At 44.6% G+C, this 23765-nt stretch overlaps 1 protein-coding gene across 6 annotated transcripts in view; it reads left to right on the top strand.

Moving 5' to 3' along the window:
• The window catches only part of LOC119172534 (B-cell lymphoma 3 protein homolog), a 141098-nt gene that overhangs the window by 69599 nt on the left and 47734 nt on the right, over positions 1 to 23765 (top strand). The gene's annotated exons all lie outside the window — the stretch shown is intronic.

The raw sequence follows: 23765 nt of genomic DNA, 5'->3' as shown, positions 1-23765 counted from the left end.
GGCCGACATTGAGCATAGGTCGGCTGCTAAAATCTGCCCACATATGGAGATTGACATTGGCCTCACGTTGGCCGATCTGGCCTAGTGCCAGCCTCTGTAGGGCTACGTTCGGCCCGGTGAAAATTAGTACGTGGCCAGATGGCGGCCACAGGGCGTAGCTCGGTAGGGTGAGGGTCCTAGCCATTCCTGAAATTTTTTAAACAATTTTCATGTGTTCTGTATTGTACACATATGCAGGCACACTTACAAGCACACACGGAAATGCATAAGGTATGATTGCTCACCCCCTCCCCCCACAAATAAAATTACAGGTCACACCAGCAGCAGCTACTGTAGCTCGTACATACTATGAACTATAAGTGCAAAAATGAAGCCTGCGCGATCGGCCGCCTGCCTTATGCTGGGCTTCGACCAGCCATTTTTCGACGACATTGCAGATGTCCTGCATTGATGCACCAACATGATTTACCATGTCACAGCCTGCAAATACAAGAAAATTAATGAATACAAGAAAAGTTATGATGAGATCAGCCAACAAAGGTTTGAACACCACTTCAAGATGTCTTAGAAAAGAAGTTGACACGCTTCCAAGCTAATGAGTACGAGAGGAGGTGAATAGTAGTTTAAGAGGCTTGTTTTTACTGAAATTAATTAAACCAACAAACAATCCAGCTATGCAAAACATAGGTGGAACTGTTTAGTTTCTTTCAAGACTACGGTACACATTATGACCTAAGCTGAAAAAAAGCTAAATTCGTCAAAAATGAGGCCTTCCTTCTGCGGGATTAAAACCACCCGCCTTGGAAATAGATGTCTAATGCTCTCCAAACTATAAGCAATGGAACTCTCAATTCAGTGAGAGTAGATACAGCAATATTTTCAGCCTAAAAATGATGGAAGCAGTTTTATAACACGCAAAAAGGCAAAGTGATTACTCATTCAAAGGTAGTGTCCAAATTTAGCTGTGCGTGTAGTAATACAAGTTTTACAATCCATGGCGAGCTATTGCTATAGCTCTAGTAGTCGAGTAACATACTCAGATACTGTGACACAAATACTGCGCTTCTCTTTAGAGCACCCCACGAGGTTGGTGTCAGAGTGTCAGTAATCAAACTGCGGTTCTGTATTCATTCAGAGAGTTATACGACCAAGCTTGCATTTCTCATTAGTAGCAATAGAAACGAAAGCATGGCCTGGATATTGCACTCTTTCCTGATAAAGATTCTTGCTATGTGTTGTTCTAAGCCTTGCTCCTTTAAGTCTCACACGATCTCTGCACGGCAGTCGTATAAAGGCAGGCGGGAATGCCTCGGCTGTGCTTATTTGGTCGTCACGGATGGTTAACACGTCCGTTCACAGGACATGACATTGTGCTTTTTGTGTTGTATTAACGTTCCTTTGCGAAAAATCAGGAAATACATACTCACCGAAATTGGAACCACGCTGTCCACACGCTAGCTGCTGTCATAGAGTCCCCTAAAGTTAACTAGAGGGGACACTGGCGCTGCGGTCAATCAGCGACCGTGGGAATCATGAGTCTGACATAGATTTGCCTAATCTTCGTGCTTGCGGGCGGCATATGCACTTGTGGCTTTGTTTATTGCTGTGTTTTGATTTTTGTTTTGAAGGAAAGAACAAACCTTTTTTTCACTTCGTGACCCGTTTTGAAGGGGTAAGCCTAAATGTTAAGGTTGTGAAGCGTAACTGCTGAACATTCGCCGATTGTTGTTTCATGACAAAGCAGCCTTAAGCTACGCAAAGCCAGAACAAACGTAAAGTATGAAGACTAGGCAAATCCATGTCATACCCATAATATTTATGTTTGCTTAAGCGCTATGCGTTGCAGCTCCCATAGGCACTAGTGCCAGAGTTCCCTGTAGTGTATATTCAGGAAACTCTATGGCTGCTGTCACCTGTCCATGGAGGAAGAAAAGCACCTGTGTCAAACCAGCCGTCCAAGTGGTTGCAGCTGCTATTCCACGAATGTGTATCTGCATCTGGGCCACAGTTGCGTATTTTAAAATAAAAAGGCGGAAAAAATTTAATTTATGGTTGCGGAACAACTATGCTACCTTGTACACTTTCCGAAATTTATGTGTAAAAATAAGTTTTCAGCTAGCATATTGGCTAACTTCATCTGTATGAACATACACTACAATTTATACTGGAATTAAAGTAATGTCACTGCCCATATTTAAAAAGATAATAAAGAAATTGCAGAAGAGATGTGCGTTTCTGCATACATCATGGGCAAATGGACAGGCGTGGTCATCCGCGCTTGCATGTGTCACCGAACAAAAAATGTCGACCAAACTCAAGAGGTAAACCGACGACGTAGCGCCAAGCACACTGGCCGATCTACTGCCGACCTGGTCAATGGCCAGTCACGGGCCGACCACTTATTTCGATTCTGTTGCCAACTAAACTGGCCATTGACTGCTTGCCGACTCTTAGCCAACCGTTGGCCACTGGCCATGTCCCATTGGGTACCTATATGGCCATCCTGGATGCCAGGGGCATCGGCCTTGGTGCGATCCTAGCACAAAGAAAAGACGGCTACGACCAGAACGTTATGGTGTATGCCAGTTCCACATTAAAAGAGGCAGAAAGAAACTACTCTGTCACAGAAAATTAATGTTTAGCCATAATTCGGGCTCTCATAGAATTTCGTCCATACCTATATGGTCGTCCTTTCGATGTGGATAGATGGATGGATGGATATGGCTGTATCCTTTAGATCGGGCGGTGGCTAGCGCCGCCAAGCCATGACACTTAATGAACCAAGAACTAGATTTATTTTTTTTCTTTAAAAAGTGAGTTTGAAGATTGGTACTTTGCATTGAAGAGTTTAATTTTCACTCGTGCCTTGACTTTAGCCACCAATCAGATAACCTCCTTCTAGTTAAGTCTACCCACTTAAAGTCTGTTTTGCCCTCCCGGTCCCTAAACCCCAGTGCTTTGAAAAACTCTGCACCATCATCCTGAACTATAGGGTGAAGCCCTTTACAGAATATTATCAAGTGTTCGGCAGTTTCTTCTTCCTCTCCACACGCACTGCATACTGTGTCTACGCCTTCGTATTTGGCCCGATATGCCTGGGTTCGCAGTATTCCCGTCCTGGCCTCAAACAGTAAAGAACAACCCCGAGTATTATCATAGATCCTTTCCTTGGCAATTTCCTGCTTAAAAGTTCGATAGATCTCTAGTGCGGAATTCTTAATCATGCCCATTTTCCACATGTCAATCTCCGCTTCCTTCACTTTCTTCTTAACCGATAGTTCTTGTTGGTTTGGCCACCTGCTGTTTTCTAAGTATTTACCAGTCAATTTCCTGGTTCGCTTCCTCCATTTTGTATCGACATTCTTCATGTGCAAGTAGCTGAAAACCTTCCTAGCCCAACGCTCCTCCCCCATTTCTCTCAATCGCTTCTCAAATTTTATCTTGCTGCTAGCTTCCCTGCCCTCGAATGATGTCCATCCCATATCACCTTGTACTCCCTGATTTGGTGTATTCCCGTGAGCTCCTAAAGCAAGCCTACCTATTCCACGTTGCTTAATTTCTAATCTTGCTTGAACTTCTGATCTCATGCACAAGACCGCATTGCCGAACGTCAGCCCAGGAACCATGACCCCTTTCCATATTCCTCTCACAACATCATACCTATTGTAATTCCACAGTGCCCTATTTTTTATCACTGCTGCATTCCTGTTACCTTTAGTCGTCACGTATATTTCGTGTTCCCTCAGATACTCGGTCCCATTGCTTATCCATACACCCAGATATTTGTATTTATCTGTTATTTCTAGCGTGACCTCCTGTATTCTAAGCTCACTACTTTCGTTGTGATTGAAAATCATGACTGCTGATTTTTCCTTACTGAATCTAAAATCTAACCTATCTCCCTCATCACCGCAGATGTCCATCAATCTCTGCAAATCTTCCTTGTTGTTAGCCATTAGCACTATATCATCTGCGTACATTAATGCTGGTAGTGCCTGATGAATAAGTTTTCCTTGTTTGACTAAAGAGAGTTTGAAGCTCAGTCCACTTCCCTCTAATTTGGCCTGTAATGCTTGTAGGTACATCATGAATAACAAGGATGACAGAGGACACCCCTGCCTAAGCCCCGTTTTACCTCTGTGGACTGGGATACCTGTTTTACCCACTTTATAACTACCTTGTTACCTTTATAGATATCCTTTAAAAGATTAGTGACTACATGTTCCACGCCTAGTGTGTCCAGTATTCCCCACAATTCCTTTTGAACCACGCTATCATACGCTCCCTTGATATCCAAAAATGCTAGCCACAGGGGCCTGTGTTCCTTTTCTGCTATTTCGATGTACTGCGTCAGTGAGAACAGATTGTCTTCCAACCTCCTGGGTTTCCGAAACCCATTCTGCAGTTCCCCCAGCACCCCCTCATCTTTTATCCATGTCTGCAGTCTTTCCTTTATAATCTGCATCGCCAGCCTGTAGACTACTGATGTCACTGTTATAGGACGGTAGTTATTTATGTCAGCTTTGTCCCCCTTTCCTTTATAGATCATGCTCATCCTGCTAAGTTTCCATCCATCGGGAACTTCACCATCGATTATTATTTTGCTCACTGCCTCTCTCAAAGCCTGCTTAGACTTCGGACCTAATGTCTTTATCAGCAAAATTGGAATGCCATCTGGGTCTGTTGATGTACTACTAGGAACCCTTTTCTCAGCCCTCTCCCACTCTCGTTGTGAAAATGGAGCCATTGCACCACTTGATTCGTCCTTGTCTATTGTGGTGCATAAAGTACTTTTTTGTTGAAATTTTTCTGTCACCCTTGTTCTTATATATTCAATAGCTTCGTTCCCTTCTAGCCTAGCACCTCGGCTGTAGTTATAAAACTCTGCTCTAGGCTCGTCTCATTTCTTAGGGAGTTTAGACGGTTCCAAAATTTCGCAGCTGCCTTTCTATCTTTTTTATGCACTTCTGCCAGCCACTGAGCTCCCTTTCTTCTAATCTTTTCATTGATCAGAAGGGATGCATCCCTTCTACAGCTTAGAAAGGTTTCCCATTTTCTTTCAACATCACCTGTCGGTTCGCCCCGCTGCTTAGCATGTCTGTGTTTCCTAGAGGCTTCCTGATGTTTTGATATGGCTCTCTTAACTTCCTCATTCCACCAACTTTTGGGTTTGTGTCTTCTTTTCCGGGGTGACTTGTCACGCGTCTTAGCAAGCTCTAGCTCAAAGAGTCTAATTAGATTCGTGTATGTCCACACTGTCTTATTACCCTCCATGATTACTTTCTCAATTTGTTTAGTGGCTATTTCAATTTGCCTTTCTGGATAAAAATTTTCCTGTAGTTGCTCATCTTGTCTCCTTCCCACTTTCACTGCTCTTCCAAAACTTAGCTTGATACGTTTGTGATCACTACCCAGACATCTGGAGCCACCTTCATCTATGTGCATTCCCCTGAGCTTATCATACATCCTATGTGACATCAGTGCATAATCTATCGTCAACTGCAGTCTTCCTACCTCCCATGTTATTTGCCGTTCACACGTCTCGGTACTGTTGCAAATGATGAAATCAAGCCTTTCACACATATTCATGATCATTTTGCCTGTCGAGTCGGTATACCCATCTATATCTTCTATGTGCGCATTCATGTCTCCTAGTATAGTTATCTCGCACTCTCTTCTTAACTCCTGAATGTCCTTTGATATACACTCTACCATTGCCTGGTTTTCCTCTCTGGCCTTTGCTCCCGTCCACAAGTACACGAAACCAAGGAGTGTCATTTGACCTGCCACTTTCCCTTTTAGCCATAAATGTTCCTTGCACTCCTGCTTGACCCTTTGCCAGTCTGTACTTTTATGAATGAATGCCCCAATACCACCCCCCTTTCTGCTGCCTTCTGTTCTATTACAATATTCCCACGCGTAGTCCGGATTGTTCGGAGGTTGTTCCATGTCCCTGAGATGTGTTTCTACAAAACCGTATAACATCGGCCTCTCTTCCCTTAGCTGTTCTTCTATCTCTTCTCACTTCAGCCTGTTCCTACCACCCTGCATGTTAATATACCCTATGCCTGAATTGGCTCGGCGCTCGTGGCTACGTCTATTTATGCCCCGGACTCTACCTATCTTAGATATTGGTGCCACTTTGGAATCGTATCTGTCCATACCACCTGTCGAGGAGTCTCCCTGGTTGTTTTCCTTGTTACTAGCTATCCTGCACCCCGAAGGGCTCGCTTGCCCCCCCAAAAAGGCTACTGCGCGTCCTGCAAGTCGCCAATCCACCTCATGACCTTGCCGCCCATCGAAGTGAATTCTGTCTCATTGAAAACCACCCCACCTATGCACCTTTCTGTTTATTTCCACCACCTCAAAGCCTTTCTCTCGACTCATCCGCCATATCTCTTGGTTTGCGTTGACAACCGCTCTTTGCAGGTTGCTATCACGCACTAGTACCTCCGGTATCGTGCATATCACTGCCTGTACCTTAGGAGAAGTGGCGCGCATGTAATCGACGCCTTTCGCCAGTGTGGTTGCTAGTCCTGCTGTATCTTCATTTAAGACATCGTTTAAACATCCTGAAATTATCACGAGGTTTCGTCTATCAGCTGTAGTCTTCAGTTTTGCGCTCGCTTGCCTCAAGACTGCTTCAAGCTTGCGTCCTGGGAACGCCCCTACTGCAACCCTCTTGTCACCTCTTACCCTCTCTTTGATGGCTTCTGTGCATTGATTTAAATTCAAGTCCCCGTCAATTATCACATGCTGTGACTTTTCAGCTGGAGCGTCCTGCACCTGGGGGCTACTTGCACCTGTGACGCCGGCTGCTTTGTCCCCTCCCAGCCCCGCCATGTAGTTACCAACCACCACGCCCTCTGCTGGCTGTCCTCATTAAAAGATCCGTCAGGCTGCCTCGGGCATTAGGCATTTCACTTACAGTAACACGACATGCTCTTTATCTACAAATTAAGCAAAAGGCACTTCAACGCCGTCGCCCAGTCACCCATACCTTTCAATGTGGCTTCCACATATATGTCCTTGGTATGTCTATCACCCATTGAGGTAGCCAACTTGCCGGTCGTGCAGCACAAAGATCTTACCCTTTTAGCTATGCTGAACTTCTTTGAAGATCCAACGACCACACTTTCTCGCATGCTTCGTCACCAAGCTGCTAACTTTGCTGTGCACGACATTGTCCTTTACCGACGTAACTATGCACCTTGTGGTCACAAGTGGCTACTCGTGATTTCCTGGCACATGCGTTCTGAAATATGTGAACATTTTTATGCTGCTCCTCATAACGGTCATGCTAGTGTGCTGAAAACGTATACACGACTATGACAACTCTTCTACTGGACTGGTACTTATGCCTTCATCCACCAGTACGTTCGTGCCTGCACGGCATGCCGCCGACGAAAAGTTTACCATTGACCTTGTGCCTTACCTTCTGCCGAATTGCAACCATTGTCCTGTCCGGTTCGTCCTTTTGATCGTGTCGTTATAGGTCTATATGGCCTGCTTCTCTGCAGCTCCTCGGATAACCATTGGGTGGTTGTAGGAGTCAATCATCTGACGCGCTACGCCGAGATCGCTGCAATTCCATTCGCTACAACACGCAAAGTCGCATTCTTTATGTTGTGGAACTTCGTTCCCCGGCATGGAGCACCACGGGAACTGCTTAGTGATAGGTGGCGCATGTCCTTTTCTGAAGTAATACAAGCCCTTGCTGCTGCATGTAACATCGTTCACCGCAAGTCAACAACCTACCATCCACAAACAAATGGCTTGACGGAGAGATTCAACCGTACTCGCAGCAATATGTTGAGCTAGTATGTACATCGCCTCCGATCATAGCAACTGGGACGTTGTTTTGCCGTTTGTAACATATGCTTACAACACGGCCATACAAGCTACCACTGGCTTTTTGCAGTTCTTTCTGCTATACAGGCGAAAACCTTCTTGCACCTGGGATACATTGCTTCCACACCGACCCGACACTTCTGAGTGCACAATGGTGTCTGAAGCTGCCAAATATGCAGAGGACTGTGGGCAGCTTGCACGTACCCTTACGAGCGCCGCACAAGGACCTGAAAAGCTCCGGCATGATAGCGACGTTGCTACACAACATTTTGCATCCGGTTCACTCGTCTGGTTATCCACCCCACCACACAGCCCTGGTTGTTTATTGAAGTTTTTTCTCCGTTATGATAACCCCTACCGCATAATTGACCACACATACTGTGTCAACTACTTCGTTGAACCTGTGACACCATCCTACGACCTGAGACATCGTGGTCGTGACATGGTGCATGTCAGCCGACTCAAGCCATGTTATTATTCTTTAATTCTAGCCATGCCTTACTTGCCAGGATGGCTTCTCTTCAATCCCAGGGGCCATTGTATCGAGGAAAAGGAAGACGATGGGTTTGTTGTGGTTGTTGCTGTGCACGAGGCCTGTGTCCCTGTCAGATCGGCGCTACCCTGACTGGCAATTATAACTTCATTAACAATGAATCTTCATACGACAACTAATAATATGTGGGGTTTAACGCCCCAAAACCATCATATGATTATGAGAGACGCTGTAGCGGAGGGCTCCCGAAATTTCGACCTCTTGGGGTTCTTTATTGTGCACCCAAATCTGAGCACACAAGCCTACAGCATTTTCACCTCTATCGAAAATGCTGCCGTTGCAGCCAAGATTCGATCCCGCTACCTGCGGTTCAGCAGCCGAGTGCCTTAGCCACTAGACCACCACGGTAGGGCCATTTGTCTTGGAAAATAGACTTTTGGGCAAGTTGGTTGTTACATTCACTGAAGCGCTGATAAGACAGGGATCACAGAAAGGGTAGCTGTTCTCTTTCTGGGGCTCTGTCTTAACAGCGCTGAGGCGTCAGTGACCGTGTAACATCGCATCTTCTTGGTGAATTTAAGAATTGTTCTTGGTGCAATATTGAGATCATTCGATCATTACTTGGAAAAGACGCTCAAGACCATTTTAAAGCAAAACTTAAGTTTGAGCTAGTTGGTCACCTAGCGACCAGGACGAAAAACCTGGGAGACAGAATAGGTGCCAGCTATGAACTAGTTTTATTTGTTGTCAAACTAAAGCATATATATGCATAACCACATCATCAGGTCATGCACACCATCCTGATCACCACAGTATCAAAAGCTGCGTATATTGTCACAGGAAATTGCCATTGATCCACGCAACGCAGACGTCGGGAACGAAGAGAAACGCTGACGCCACGACTACGAGCGATGAAGCCAGCCGCAATGCACGAGCCGGCCCTGCATGTGCACGGTACTCCACCGAACAGTCAACACGGGTGAAAAAGAAGAGAACGAGGGTGCCCGAAGCAGAGGCTCACGAGGACTACCGATCTTCGGATCTTCTTGGTTACTGTGCGTTTTTCACTTTGGGAACAAGTTCGCCCTTAATAAAGCGTGTAAATAGAACATCCTTGTTGTGCGGCTGCTACAATTGTTACATTTTCTGGTGAAAGTGCTGGGTAGATGATTCCAAACCCCATGAGAGAGCGAAGTCCAAGCCCTGACCATCCGCAAGCCGTGGAGCTTATGTTGGTACACCAACAGACAAGTCGCCGTATTCGAGAGGATTCACGAGAATTCGGACCCCTTCCCCCTGTGCCAAGGGCATCGGCGAAGGAGACAAGGAACGCCACCACCATGACTAGCCAAGTTGCACCATCACAGCTCATTGTCAGCTAATCCGTCATATCGAAGGTGTTCCATGGTGATTCGCTCAAGGACGCCGAAGACTGGCTGGATAATTTCGAGAGGGTGGCGAACATAGACCAATGAAACGAAGCAGGCAAGTTGCGCAACGTATACATCTCTGTGGAAGACGCAGCGCGAGTGTGGTACGAAAACCACGACGTATATCTGATGCCCTGAGAAGAGTTCCGGCGGCAGCTATTGTGTACGTTTGGAAACAGTGATCGCCGGGAAAAGGCAGGAGCAGCTCTTCGTGCACGGAATCAACGCACAAACGAGACTGTCGCTATATACATAGAAGACATGTCCCGCCTGTTCAAGCAAGCTGATCCCAACATGACTGAAGACAAGAAGGTGCGTCATCTCATGCATGGGGTAAAACCAGAGCTGTTCGCAGGACTCATTCGCAATCCGCCGCGCACTGTTGCTGAGTTTCGGTCCAAAGCAACAATAATAGAAACGACGCACAGCAATCAAAAAGATCTGAAGGTCGGTAGTCCTCGTGAGCCTCTGCCTCGAGCACCCTCATTTTTTTCTTCTTCACCCACGTCGGCTGTTCGGTGGAATATCGTGCGCATACAGGGCCGGCTCGTGCATTGCGGCTGGCTTCATCGCTCGTAGTTGTGCCGTTAACGTTTCTCTTCATTTCTGATGTCCGCGTTGCGTGGAACAATGGCAATTTCCTGTGGCAATATCTGCAGTGATTTTGTTGGGCAGCCAACTGGTAGTTGTGCTTGTCCTGTGCTCGTTTGCTTTGCAGCTACTACATGTTTATAGAAGCCCCTGTGAAAGCCCCCTGCTGCCCCAAAGATTTGTATATTATGTGCGTGAGCGAGTTTCTTGTAGCATGAATGCGGCTCAAATGTTGAGCCAAGGTAAGGCATGAGAAATGAGGTATGAAATGAGATTAAGAGAGGCCTTTGAAAATCGAAAAATGATGGTTATTGCAAAACTGTATGTGAATAGTAAGCCTGCAATTATGAATTATTAATGTATAGCAAAAATACTTCAAATCAGTTAATGCTAGTAACAAGCAGCAGGAGTTGCTGCTAAGGCCTAACAAGTGTTGAAAAAGCCCAACTTCGAATGAGCACTGTTCCCCCGCTTTTAACCGACCATCTTGGTTTTGCCAGTGGCAGAGGCATGGCCAAAGCGTGACTTGCTTATGATTGGGGGGCTTTCGAAGGCTTTTGAGTGTTTGTATTCATATTCATAGCGGGGAAAAGAAGACAGATGCAGACACAAATAAGGAACACATACACAGAACGAGTGCTAGACATCAACTATTTTTTTTTCTAAAGGACAACATAAAAAAGACAGAAACTTCGTGCCTCGCCAGATAGTTGTCGTGTGCTGGATACCTTTTTCATGTGGCAGATGCTGTATCAGACAACCTCGACATTGTCTTAATGACAGACTGCGAGAGCACCGTAGTTGATGCACAGACAGCCAATGATATCCTGCATAAGGCAAAGTAATTGCTTGGTTAGCGCCACTGCAGTGCCGTGTCCATCGTGCCTCTTGCTACCTACTTCAGGCATCAGCGCAATCATCTGCCACGGTTGTAAAACGACAGGGTCTAATGTGTTCCCTGTAGTTAAGGGTCTCCAACTAATCTAACACCTAAACATTGCCTTTACGCCATTAGTCTGCGCAGGGAATCCTGTTTTCTCGCTTGATTGCTGCAATGCAGGTGCTTTTTCTATCTCAATCGGTCGGAGAACAGAACGTTTGTCTAGCATATGAAATCGGTTCAGGCTTGCAGACTGCTTCCTGGCTTGAAACAGCTGTGCCCGAGTTTCGAGCTCTTCAGTGGAATAATTTTATCTGCATAAAACATCAAAACACAAGCGTCTGGGTCCAGTAACAAAGGTTAAAACCACGCATAAAACAATCTGAACAGGAAGTTTCCAAGAGTGCATTTTCGCATTTTCAGTGCACAAAGTTGCCAGAGACCAAAAGGCTCTGGCGAAACCATCTATAAAAAAGCACCTCGAATTGTGATGGTGCGCGTGTGCTTGTGTCCGACGGTTCTTGGCTGTTTTATGTTGTCTTTTAGCAAAAAATCAGCTAATTTGTAAAGCTCGTTCTGTGTATGTGTTCCTTACTTGTGTCTGCATTTTATTGTAAGATATTTAACGTAACCTTCACTCTCGCAAACACTCACACAAACACTCACACATCGATCAGAGTAACAGTCATGATACTTGGACAAATGTGTGAGTATTTGTGAGAGTGTTTGCGAGAGTCAAGGTTGCGCTAAATATTTTGCAGTATGGTGAATAACCAACTAACCCAATAACAAGTTTTGTTGTGTCTGCGTTTTTTCAACTACACTTAATATACCCAGGTATAATAAACCTACTGCAAAATAGAGTTATCCAACTGAATTCAAAAATCAAGGAAAAGAATTATTGTTTTCTGAGTTCTAAGATGTAGTGCTCAGTTATGTACTGAACTGCTATGTGGTGTGCAATGTATATCGGAGAAGAGATACTGCCACATTTGTGCAACTGTCTTGTTGCTTACCGTTTGTTTTCCTCTCAAAGCTAGAAGACAGATTTTCTTTTTTTTTAAATATCTTTTGTTGCATCGTACGAGTGATATTATGGTCATGTTAAATTGTGAATGTCATCACTGTTGCAACTGCTGTCTGGGTGATTCAGCCTAGTCAGGCATCATTTGGGCCTTTTGCTGTGTCTCCTAAGAAAATTGTAAATTGAACAAATTTTGAATGAATAAATGAACTTATGAATACAAGTGACTCAAGCCAACTGGTCTGCATCGCCACTTTGAGTTTGTAGTGCTGCTGCGCCTGACGATGTGGCCTTCTTCGGCAGTTTTTTCATGCCAACAAGGTTAATAACATCTTTTTTTTTTGATTTCCACAATGTTTCTTATCTTCTCTTGGTACTAGACGATTGCATAGGCATTGCTAGAGCTTGTATCTTATGCACGTACCATCATAGTTAAGCGGATCAAAGTGCATCTGGCATCTCGAATCTACATCGACAATCGCAACCCCAAAATGGAGAAAGCAAGAAAACCAGACCAGGAGAGGTGAGAAAGCATAGAAGTGCATAAGTACGTAATTAATCTCACTGTAATGTCATTATAGCCCAAAAAATGTGCTGGCGACATTTAAAACCTGTTTTCACAGAATCGACTTTTCGATGAATGGATTGCTGAGGAAGGTTTTGTCTTGAGAACCACTTTTCAGATTTCCTTGTGGTTTTTGTTTAATCTATTTTGAAAGAGTTTTTCAGGGTGTAAGAAGCTCACTTCTTTTTTCTTTTTTTCTTAAAGACTAAGTACAGGCAATATATAAAAAACAATTTTTATTGGTTATGGTCATTGCTGACTACGTAAAGTTCAAAGTCGTGCTAAAATTTTTTGGAGGGGTAATTAGAAAAAAGGCGCCATGTAGCGCCTTGGCATATTCATCAAGAGATGACTACAATAAGTATTAGCTTCATACTATGTTCTGAGATTTCTCGAGGCTCTTCCTCGGGCACACATCGACCACTCAGTTAGGCAATAATTGCCCTGGAACTAATTTAAGCAGCTTCATGAAAGTTTGCAGTCTCTTAAGCTTTAGCATAATGGACATTCCCTGAAAGTTTTATTTTAAAATTTAAAGAAGTACAGTCTCTAGCGTAACCTTAAGATAAGGACTTTCCAAAAGTTGCCATTTCACTTGCAGTGTACGCATGTAAAGTGGCAAAAAACCATAGAGCACTTGGTTTCGGTGCCATGTTTTTTTTTAGTGACGAAGTCAGCATAGAAGAAAGGAAAGTTTATTAAAGGATAAAAAAAAAACATACATTGTCGCAAAGAATTTTTGTAGAGATTAGCAGCGATTAGCAAGTACAGACGGAACCATAGGCGAAAGCCTTGACCGCTGACCTTGAGTCAGTGAATATTTGCGATCTACTGTCATCCAAAAGGGCAAGGGCTACAGCCAACTGTTCAGCTCTTCAGGGAGTTTAGTTCCTAACTGACGCAGCATTGATAATAGAACCCATATGATTGACGGAAATAACAGAAAACCTAGCTGAGCGACCGTACTGAGCGGCATCGACAAAACACACTGAATGAGGATCATTCCTGATGTTTTAACGAGGAAAGCCAGCATAAGGCATTGTGGTCTGTAACCACGCTGAATGGGCGTCCATAAAGATAAGATCTAAACTTGTCTATAGCCCATACAATGGCTGAGCGCTCTTTTTCTGTAACTAAGTAGTTGGCTTCTGCTTTGGTCAACGCATGACTGGCGTAGGGTATGTCATACGCATCGAATCCTGATTTACTCTGGGTGAGCACAGCACCAAAACCGACACCACTTTCTGTCGGGACAAGCAGATCAAAATGTCACATTATTGGAAGTGATGTAACAAGGGGCCGGAGTGTGGCGAAGGCATCGTCACATGCGGGTGACCACCCGGAAAGGTCGTGGTTGCAGCACAGTCAAGGGCAAAATGATGGAGGCAAAGTCTAGAATAAAATGACGAAAATAAGAGCATACGCCGAGGAAGCTGTGAAATTCCTTCATCGTCTTTGGCTTAAGGAACTCGGCAACAGCGTGCAATTTTGTTGGATCTGGAACAACACAATCCTTAGAGATGACATGGCCCAAAATTAGAAGCTGTTTAGCACCAAAGCAGCACTTCTTTAAGGTGAGCTGTAGACCGGCAGAGCTGAGGCAAGTGAGCACTGTTTCAAGACGCTGAAGATGTGTGTAAAAGTGGCTTGAAAAATATGATAATATTGTCGAAGTAGCACAGACATGTCTGCCATTTGAGTCCACGGAGGACGTTGTCGATAATGCGCTCGAAAGTGGCAGGCACATTGCATAGCCCGAATGGCATGATGCTAAACTGATATAGGCCATCTGGGGTGACGAAAGCTGTTTTGGGGCGGTCAGCCTCAGCCATTGAAACCTGCCAATAACCGAAGTGAAGGTCTAGCAACGGGAAGAATGTGGCTCCTTGTAAGCAGTCGAGGGCGTTGTCAATGCGTGGTAGCGGATATACATCTTTATAGGTGATCTTGTTCAACCGGCAGTCGACGCAAAATCTTATTGAGCCATCTTTTTTTCTTTACTAGAAGTACCGGGGATGCCCATGGGCTGTTAGAGGGTTCAATAACGCTGTGCTTCAACATGTTGTCAACTTGTTCGGCGATGATTTGACGCTCAGACGCTGACGCACGATATAGACACTGACATAAAGATGCGTGAATGCCAGTGTCGACTTGATGAGAGACAGTTGAACCACGGACCAAAGTTGGTTGATGGTGGTCGAAACTTGTGCGGAAGCGCGTGAAGTGGGCGATGATGTCCGCACACTAGTGGGCTGTAAGGTTGTAGTCGACGCAGTGAGAGAGTGCATTCATGAATGACGGCTCAGAGAGTAATGCAGAGCAAGCAACGGCGCCAATTGGAAGCAGAAATGAATACTGCGGAATGACACGTACACTCAAGGGATCAACATCATTGGGAAGGCCGAGGCACTCTCTGAGCAGTAATACGAAAGGCAAGGAAAACGAATTAGTTGCATAAATTTCACTTGATCCATCCTGAATAGTGAGAATGGCGAAAGGAATCAGGAAGCAGGAAGTAGGAATGCCACAGGAAACTAGTACTAGTTCAGATGTGAAAGGGGGTATCGATGTATCGACAGCAACAAAAACTTTTACAGTTGAAGGTGACGAGTCTATGGCAGCTGAGCCACATAACGGCGAGAACTCGACTTCGGCCCGGGCACAATCGATAACAGCATGATGAGTGGAGAGAAAGTCCCAGACTAGTATAAGGTCATGGGAACACTATGGCAGCACAGCAAACTCGATGGCATAAATGACATCTTGAATAACAACGCGGGCTGTGCACGCGGCGAAAGGGCAAAGTTTTTGGCGACTTGCTGTACTCAAAATGAAGTCGTGAAGATGTGTTGTCACTTTTCTTTAGTCTATGGCAAAGTTTCTCAGTCATTACAGACACTGCGGCGCGAGTGTCAACCAATGCAAAAACAGGTATACCTTCAACGGAGACAGCAACGACAGTGGGCGGTGAAAAACAAGGTCTTCTGTAAAGTTCGAAAGCTCTGCAGTTCTTGCCTCTGGAACTGCAGCTCCTAGTTATCCTCAGGTACAAGGCAAAGGCAACGTAACATAGGGGAAATGGAACGGCGCCGTGGTGAAGGCGACTGGTGTCTGTTGAAGCTCCGATGAAGGGAAAATGTGTCCATAACAGCAGGCGGGCTAGATGAAGCAGGCTCAGGTCGAGGTGGAAAATTGTAAGCGTTGTACTGGACATCGTCACACAGAAGAAACTCATGCCATCGACAAAACCACACTTTGTGGCCAGCAATACCACCGGCAAAGCATATGGGGCGGTTGTCTGGAATGCCCCATGGGTTTTGAGTGTGTGGCAGTGGTCGGGCGAACGGACGGGCAGCCTGATGCACAGGTTCAGGTGGTGTGGCATAGGGATGTGTGGAGACATAGTTGTTCGCGGCAGACAAACGTCGTGGTGCGGTCAGTGCTTCGACGTAGGACAGCGGAGCATTCACAGCTGGTACATTGGCTCCGGGTAGCACCTCGGACACTTGCTCCCGAACAACCGCTGTATTGGTGTTGGCAAAGTAGATGGTGCACCATCAAAGGTATATGGCACAATGGACATCTGGAGTGCGACCTCTTCGCGTGTGAACTGCTTGACCTTCAGGAGCAAGGAATTATGGTCGTCTAAGGTTAAACCGGAAATCGTGGCACATGACGCACTGGTGCAACGAGTAGATTCACACCGTTTCCAGAGCTCGTCTTAACTTTGACGAAGTTGAATTACATTCACAACCGTTTGCTGGTTCTTAGCGATGAGCATCTGAAATGCGTCGTCAGTGACGCCTTTCAAGGTGTGCTTCATCGTCTCTGCTTCTGTCATAACCGGGTTGATGCGCCGGCAAAGGTCCAGCACATCTTCGATGTAGCTGGTGTAATTCTCGCCACTTTGCTGGGCACGAGCGCAAAAGCGTTGTTCAGCATGTAGCTTGCGAAGCACTGGATGGCCGAACAAATCTGCGAACTCTGTTCTGGAGGCTAACCAGGTGAGAAAGTCCATCTCATGATTGCGGTACTACAGACTGGCAACGTCGGTTAAACAAAATTGGAGAACGGTGAGCTTGTGCGTATCATCCCATTTGTTGTGCTTACTCACCCGGTCATATTCGTACAGCCAAACCTCCACGTCTTTGTCATCAGTGCCACTGAAGGTGAGCGGGTCATGCAGCTTAATGGGGCCGGGACAAACAAGAGCCGGAGGAGTTTGAGACGAAGCCGCAGCCTACTGATCTTCATCCGTGGACATCCTAGCAGCTGGAGGCAGTGTACAGTTTCGAAGTTCAAGGATTATCGATATCCAGTACCTCCAACAATTATAATAAGGCATTTGGAAGCAGCACTTATTTATCTGACAAGATAGCAGCCTTTTCAACTGGCGTCGTAAAGGTGGATCCAGCCGAAACGCCGAGAAAGCGAAGCATCATTCTCTTCTCGTCCTGGCAGGTACCTGCTGCCTCCTCGAGTAGCATTTATCTTCTTCTCTACATTTTGACACTACAAAGCGTCCCTAAGTGACTGATGTAGCTTGCTCACATCTATTGCGATTCCAACGCACGTGCTTGGTGCGTGAACAGAGTCGATTGGCCCACGTCACAAATTCACTGGCTGTAGCTCAAGTTGCCCGACTGCATTCAATGTCCGTACAAAAAACGTTTTGAGGCATCGACGTGGAAGTTGAAGTTTAACTGCGTTTTCTCCGTGGGAAGTACCCGAAAACTCTTGTCAGGAAGCTGCAAGTGCTCGCTTATCGCATGCGGTTGACAGCTGCTTTAGCTAGAAAAACTGCACTGCACGAATTTATTGATCTCAGTGAAAACTGTGTAGGTGGTGCTCCAGCAGCCAAATCAAAAGGGAAGAAATGCCAAACTTTAGACAACCGGGCGCGCCCGCCCATCTCATATGGCGGCAGCAGACGACTTGTACTGGCCGTGCGCGCAGTCCACTGCTCACACTTCATTTCACTCCGATAGTGCTCGCGCTTTGCTCTTCTGCTGTGCGTTTTATGACAGAAAAGTATAGCTCCTAGTAAAATTATTGTTCAGACTACCATTCAAAGCACAAGATGCCAATTTCAAAGAAACGAAATTTTCGAAGAGTTACTGAATTTCACATCACAACCTTGATGCCGCAATGTCTCAAAGAATCCCACGCATACAATACTAATTTTTAAACATTTGCTATTGTGTTTATCACTGTTGATTTGTAGCAGCAAGACATAATTACTCAATACAATATCATTCCAAATCGAAATGCTGTACGCGATCACAAATTTCATGCAATCTTCAGACCCACATGTTGTGCTCAGTCTTGCACAAAGGCCTTATTCGACGGGCCCTCTTCACACTGGAACATGAACTGTGCGCGCTTGCTTGCTAGGTGAGGCCACACTCATGGCCGCTCCTGTGACCAAATTATTTCGAAATTGGCATCCTCAGTGCAGTCGGCCGCCATTTTAGTGCTGCTTGCCTTTTAAGAAACTGAAGTACTATAGGCATGCATTGCATACTTAGCGGGCAGGAAGTTGAATCTACAATTGCTTATCTTTGCACAAGGGCATTAATAGATGAGTCGTAATTCCAAGTGAAACCACATTATACAACATGGTTTCATTGATTGTGAAAGCTGATATGCAAGAGAGTAAGTGGGGTAAGTTTGAGAAATATCAAAAGTGGTGTTTTTTTAATCGTCATTGGACGTTTCCATTACATACTGTTTTCTTGTTTGCACAATTGTATCTTTTTATTAAAAAGTGGTAATAGTATAAGCTTTCGTTGTTTTATAAACAAGCATGCTGAGAAAGCAATGCAGAATTTTCACCGCTCTTTCGTTGGCCATTTTGAAATAAAGACCCGCAAAGTAGACAGAAAAATTTTTTCTGGGTCGATTTTGAGATTTTGATAAAGTATTTACGCTTCTCAGAGGAGCCAGAAATATTTTAATGTAAGTGCAAGTGGGCATATGTTTATCTAAGCAAATTTGAGGTATGTAGCTCTATTATAGTTGTTGTAATTCATCACCGAATTCGGAAAAAATAGCAGAGCTAGTAAGCCTGGCACTGCACGTGATTAAATGATTTACTGTGAAATTTTTTCTGGCAAAACCGATTGCAAATCTCTTCTTTCCACATATCAGAAAACAATATACAAAATTTTGAAATAAATTTAAGAGGTCGACCGGCTATGCTTTGTTCGATCTTACGTGAAATCACCTTCTGGCTGTTTTGTCAAGCTCTACTTTTTGGCCCTATATGTTACAAATAGAGCTGTGTGAATAGCAAAACTTCAGGTGGGAAGCAAATTTGAATATTGAAGTGTAAGTGGGAAACGAATATTTTTGAAATATTTTTGGAATATTTGTCGAATGCTTCGAAGCATAATTGCAGGAAAAAAGTTGGAAATGATTTCTAAGCATATTCTTGTGAGATAGCAACATGAAACTTTCTTTTGTCTGGGTTGATGAAGTGTTAGCAGTATGGTGTTTTATAGTTGTCGAATCAAATCAAATAGGAAACATTGTTTGAAGCATATTCAAATATTCACACACCCTTAGAACATGTAGTATGTAGTCGTTATACAATTTTTGCTTTAAGGGTAAGGGCAGATTTCCTGACATTTGGGAGTGCCCATTAAATGCACTCCAGCCCATTCATATTCTTCCATGAATTTTGTTTCTTTTTGTGAATTATCGTGCACATATAGCAAGTTTAGGTATTGAAGGGGTCAGCACCTGGCCTTAGACTCAGTGGGGAGGGGGCTGGATCAGGCAGCTAATGGGCACCTTAAGCAGGATGTTGCTTTTCTAAATATATATTGTGTGATAACATATTGCAGGACGAGGGAGAAACAGAAGCAATATATGAAACAAATTATAAATATTCTGGGAGCATATTAACCTTTGATATTTGTGTACCAAATGAATTATCGAAGTGCCTGAGTCAAAAGTTGCATAGTGCCGCTGTTATTGCAGGGGCCTATTAAACATTCTAATGAAAAAACAGCAGAAGAAGGCAGGAATGGAAAGGGCACAACTATGAGCGCTGCACTTTAAGTTGGTGAAGCGTACAATTATTTCATCCTGTTTTGACAATGCCCTAAAGAAATTGTGTGAATACAGAGTTGAGCATAGCCTACTTGAACAAGCTAAATGACTGGGAGAAGTTTGCTATCCAGCACCAATACTGACATCCGTGGCTGAGGATTTGAGGAAGCAATGGAAGCTTAAAGCAGGCAGTGAGATTATGCCCTCAGAAAAACCAAAAGATGTAGTAGTCGTACCCTACTTGCACCGCATTTCCCATAACTTCAAGAAGACAGGCAGGTAGTCAAACAGGAGTACAGGTTTTGTTTTCTGCCCCTGATTACCTTCAGGGTCTATGTGCAAATAAAGAAAAAAAGGGGGGGCCAGCGGTCACTTGCTTCACGCAGCACCGCAGACATTTGTACAATGCACGTGCAATGTATGTAGTCTGTTTAATACTCTTGCCATGTGGTAAAGCATATATAGGACAGACTGGCAGGTGCCTAAATGAAACACTTTGAAAGCAGTTTAGGATGTAAGAACAGTGCCAAAAAAGAGACCACGACTAAAGATGTTATTACACAGGTGCTGAAATAAAAATAAAATTTTTGGTTGGCAGTTCAGTGCCCGTGTCATCTCAATAATCTTCAGCCATTGTCTCTTTTTTGCAGAGCTTCAGTTTCTCGGCTGCACTTTCATGAGGAACATTTGTGTTGTCTGTATAAGCCCCGATCCGTAAAAGGTGCCTTGCCGTTTACTTCAGGCCATTCCAAGGTAGTCAAGTCCGGCATTATTCATGCAGCACTGTGAGCTGTGCTTCATAGAACATGCACACATGCAATAAAAGAAAGTTTCCTGAGCCAAATGGAAAGGCTGAAGTCGGCGGGCTACCCTGATGCGAAAATCTTGAGGAACTGTCAAATCTTATCAAGTGGGTCAAAGGTGTTAATGAGACACGTAGGAAAAAGAGAGCCCATGTGCAATAAAAAAAGATCAATTGTGGTCCCCTACATGCATAAGTTCTCCCATTGCTTGAAGAATTCAGCCATTAGGTATGGGGTGCGGGTTGTCATGTCGGCTCCTAATAAGATGTCCTCTATTTGCTCCTGCTTGCATAAAAAAAAGTTCGGTTTGGTGCAAGACCTGCTCGTTCTGTCTGTAAGAGAAAAAAATAGACACATTCAATGTAAGTCACATGTGTTGTATATAGGGTGCCATTATCATGCTGGGAGGTGTATATAAGACAAAATGGGCGGTGCATCAATGTGCGATTAAGCGAACACATATCTTTGTTAATAACTTCTGGCAGTTTGCACTTTCATTGTAGAAAGTGTGGCTGCCAGCTGATGGCAGAGGAAACAACTTGTTTGTTTGACCATTGGGACAATGCTCTAGGTAGGTGATAGAAGCATTTCACATTGAAAGGTAGGAGGAAAAGTGTGAGTAAACCATCAGTGGTCCTTGGCAGACGCGTAGCCAGAAATTTTTTTCAAGGGGGGGGGGGGGGAGGGGCACCATTTTGATTTTCGGAGAGGCACCGCTTTAAAATGGCCATTTTTCACTCTTCTTGCCATGGCAAAAAAAATTTTGGGGAGGGAGCACGTGCTTCATGTGCCACCCCCAAGCTACGCCCCTGGTCATTGGTGAAAAAAAGGCTCGATACTTAAGGCCAGCACTGCCGCGTTGAAGATATTTTTTTTGTGTGTGAACAATATGCATGTCTTTGTCCATAGAAAGTTTGCTCTTTTTTCTTATGTGTTATCACACATGTTGTATTTCGTCATGATTCGATAATTTTCGCACCCTTCTCGCTCTGCTGCGCAGAGATCACAATGTGACATGTGACTAGGTCAGCTGCTTCATATATGTGCGTGTGCCTTCCAATAAATTTTCAGTTGCAAGTTCGGCACCTGTGTCGTCTCATCTTAAGCCGTTGTCTCTTCTTTATGCTTTTTTACATTCCATACATCAACTACCAACTAGCCCAATTTTCTCTTCTTGTCAAGGAGCAGTATTAAGTAACATGATCAACACAGCTGTTTCTGTTCATTTAGGGTTGCATTGCCGAGATTGTCGATGTGTTCCATGCTTTGAAGGTACCACGGTGCTTAGCCGCTCATTAAACAAGATGACTCTATTAATAATCGTAGCTACACGCAAAGAAAAACGGGAAAGTGTAAGCGTAGCATCACTAGCACTGACTGAGAAAGAAAAGCAGTTTCTAGATTTGTATTGCTAGATGAGTAAGCAATTCTTGCGAGTAGGAGTGGAACAGCTGTGCCATTTGTCCCATTGTGCGCCAAATTTGCTACCTGTGCCGTAAGAAAGTGTGCGTGTGCCACCTCTCGTTTAGTCCTTGGATGGCGGTGCTTCTATATGCAGAATATATGATGGAAAGATGCGAAATGGTGGTACTTGGAGTGTTGATTAGATGGACGAACGGACACACAGACAGATGCATGGACGGACGCAGGGGCAGATGCATCGACGAACGTAGGGACGGATGCACGGATGGACGTGCGGATGCACGAATAGACGCACACACGGCTGAGTGGATGGACGCACGGACGGTCACACAGACAGACGGATGGACGGACGGAAGCAAGAACGAATAGATGGACGGATGCTTCGCCCCATGCACTCTCCATCATTCACCCCGTGGATATGCTGCCATTTTTTTTTGGGGGGGGGGGGGGGGGGTTCCTCAAAACAGATATAGTTTCGGTTTCGTAAAAGCTGTGATCGCTCCAGAAGCAGATGTGAACTTTGATCTTTATGGCATGATCGCACTTGCTATGTGTGCACAATCACGGCAGGCATCAGCGCGAATGGCTGGGGAGCTATTCTACAAGCTGCGCTGTCAATGTGAAGACACTACGAGAAGAGCACGGTTGTACGTCTCTTTGGCACGGCTGTATTTTTTTACACCGGCATTTTGTAGAGTTACGTGACATCTGATCTAAAAAAAGTTTACTGCCAGCCCTTACAATTTGTTGTTATGGCGTTCATTGATTCTCCATTCTGGTGAAACTTCTTTTTTAACGGCGAAAGCTGTTATGAGATTACAACTTGGGTCACGTGCAGTTGTCCGCCGCCGCAGCTGCTGGTGTCAGTAGCCACATTGAGCGAAAAAAAAAAAAAAAAGTCTAGTACCATTGACACAGTAGGGCTCGAACCTGAGTTTTATTGGTGCCAGTTCAGTATTCTACCACTGAGCCACACTGTTTTTTTTCTTTCTTTATTGCCTGTGTACATACAACATTCAAATATACATCAAACAAAGGAGAAACATGAAAAAAGGAAAGAGGTAAAAAGTGTCATACTTAACAGGCTTTTTATAATTACGTCATGTGTAGAAAGCTTTCTACTAGGTGAAGCCATCCGGGCACCTCTTGTTGAACCTTTTGTGATTCCACGAATGAACAGACAGATAGAAAGAAGTATTGCCTAACCGGACGTGCTATAACATCAGCATGGCGCACCGCCATTCTAAATTGCCATATACCGTGCAGGCCCAGTAACATAACTAGGTCAAAAGGTATTCCTTCTTCATTTGATACTGGTAAAAATCTGATGCCATAGGCATCGAGAGGCAGATCTTTTTTCAAAGTCCTTTGGAGATCATCCCAAATAAAGACTGCATCCCAGCAGTCTAGGAAAACCTCGCCTTAGGCAGGCTTGATGTCGGGAAAGCAATCATGTTAATACGACTTACAAAGCATTTTAAAACAACGAAAGAAGAACCAGTCGTCCCACAATGCGAATAGAGTAACAAGTAGGTCGTCCAGTGCTCCAACCCATTACAAAAGCTTGTTCTTGTTCATTATTAACCCCGGCGCATAACCACTTCAGGCATAATTCCTTATCGTCGTCAATTTACTGCATGAACAATTGGC

Source organism: Rhipicephalus microplus, chromosome 4, assembly GCF_043290135.1.
Source record: "Rhipicephalus microplus isolate Deutch F79 chromosome 4, USDA_Rmic, whole genome shotgun sequence".
Classification (NCBI taxonomy): Eukaryota; Metazoa; Arthropoda; class Arachnida; order Ixodida; family Ixodidae; genus Rhipicephalus; species Rhipicephalus microplus.
The sequence above is the reverse complement of the archived record's forward strand: the minus strand, read 5'-3'. Positions and strand labels throughout refer to the sequence as shown.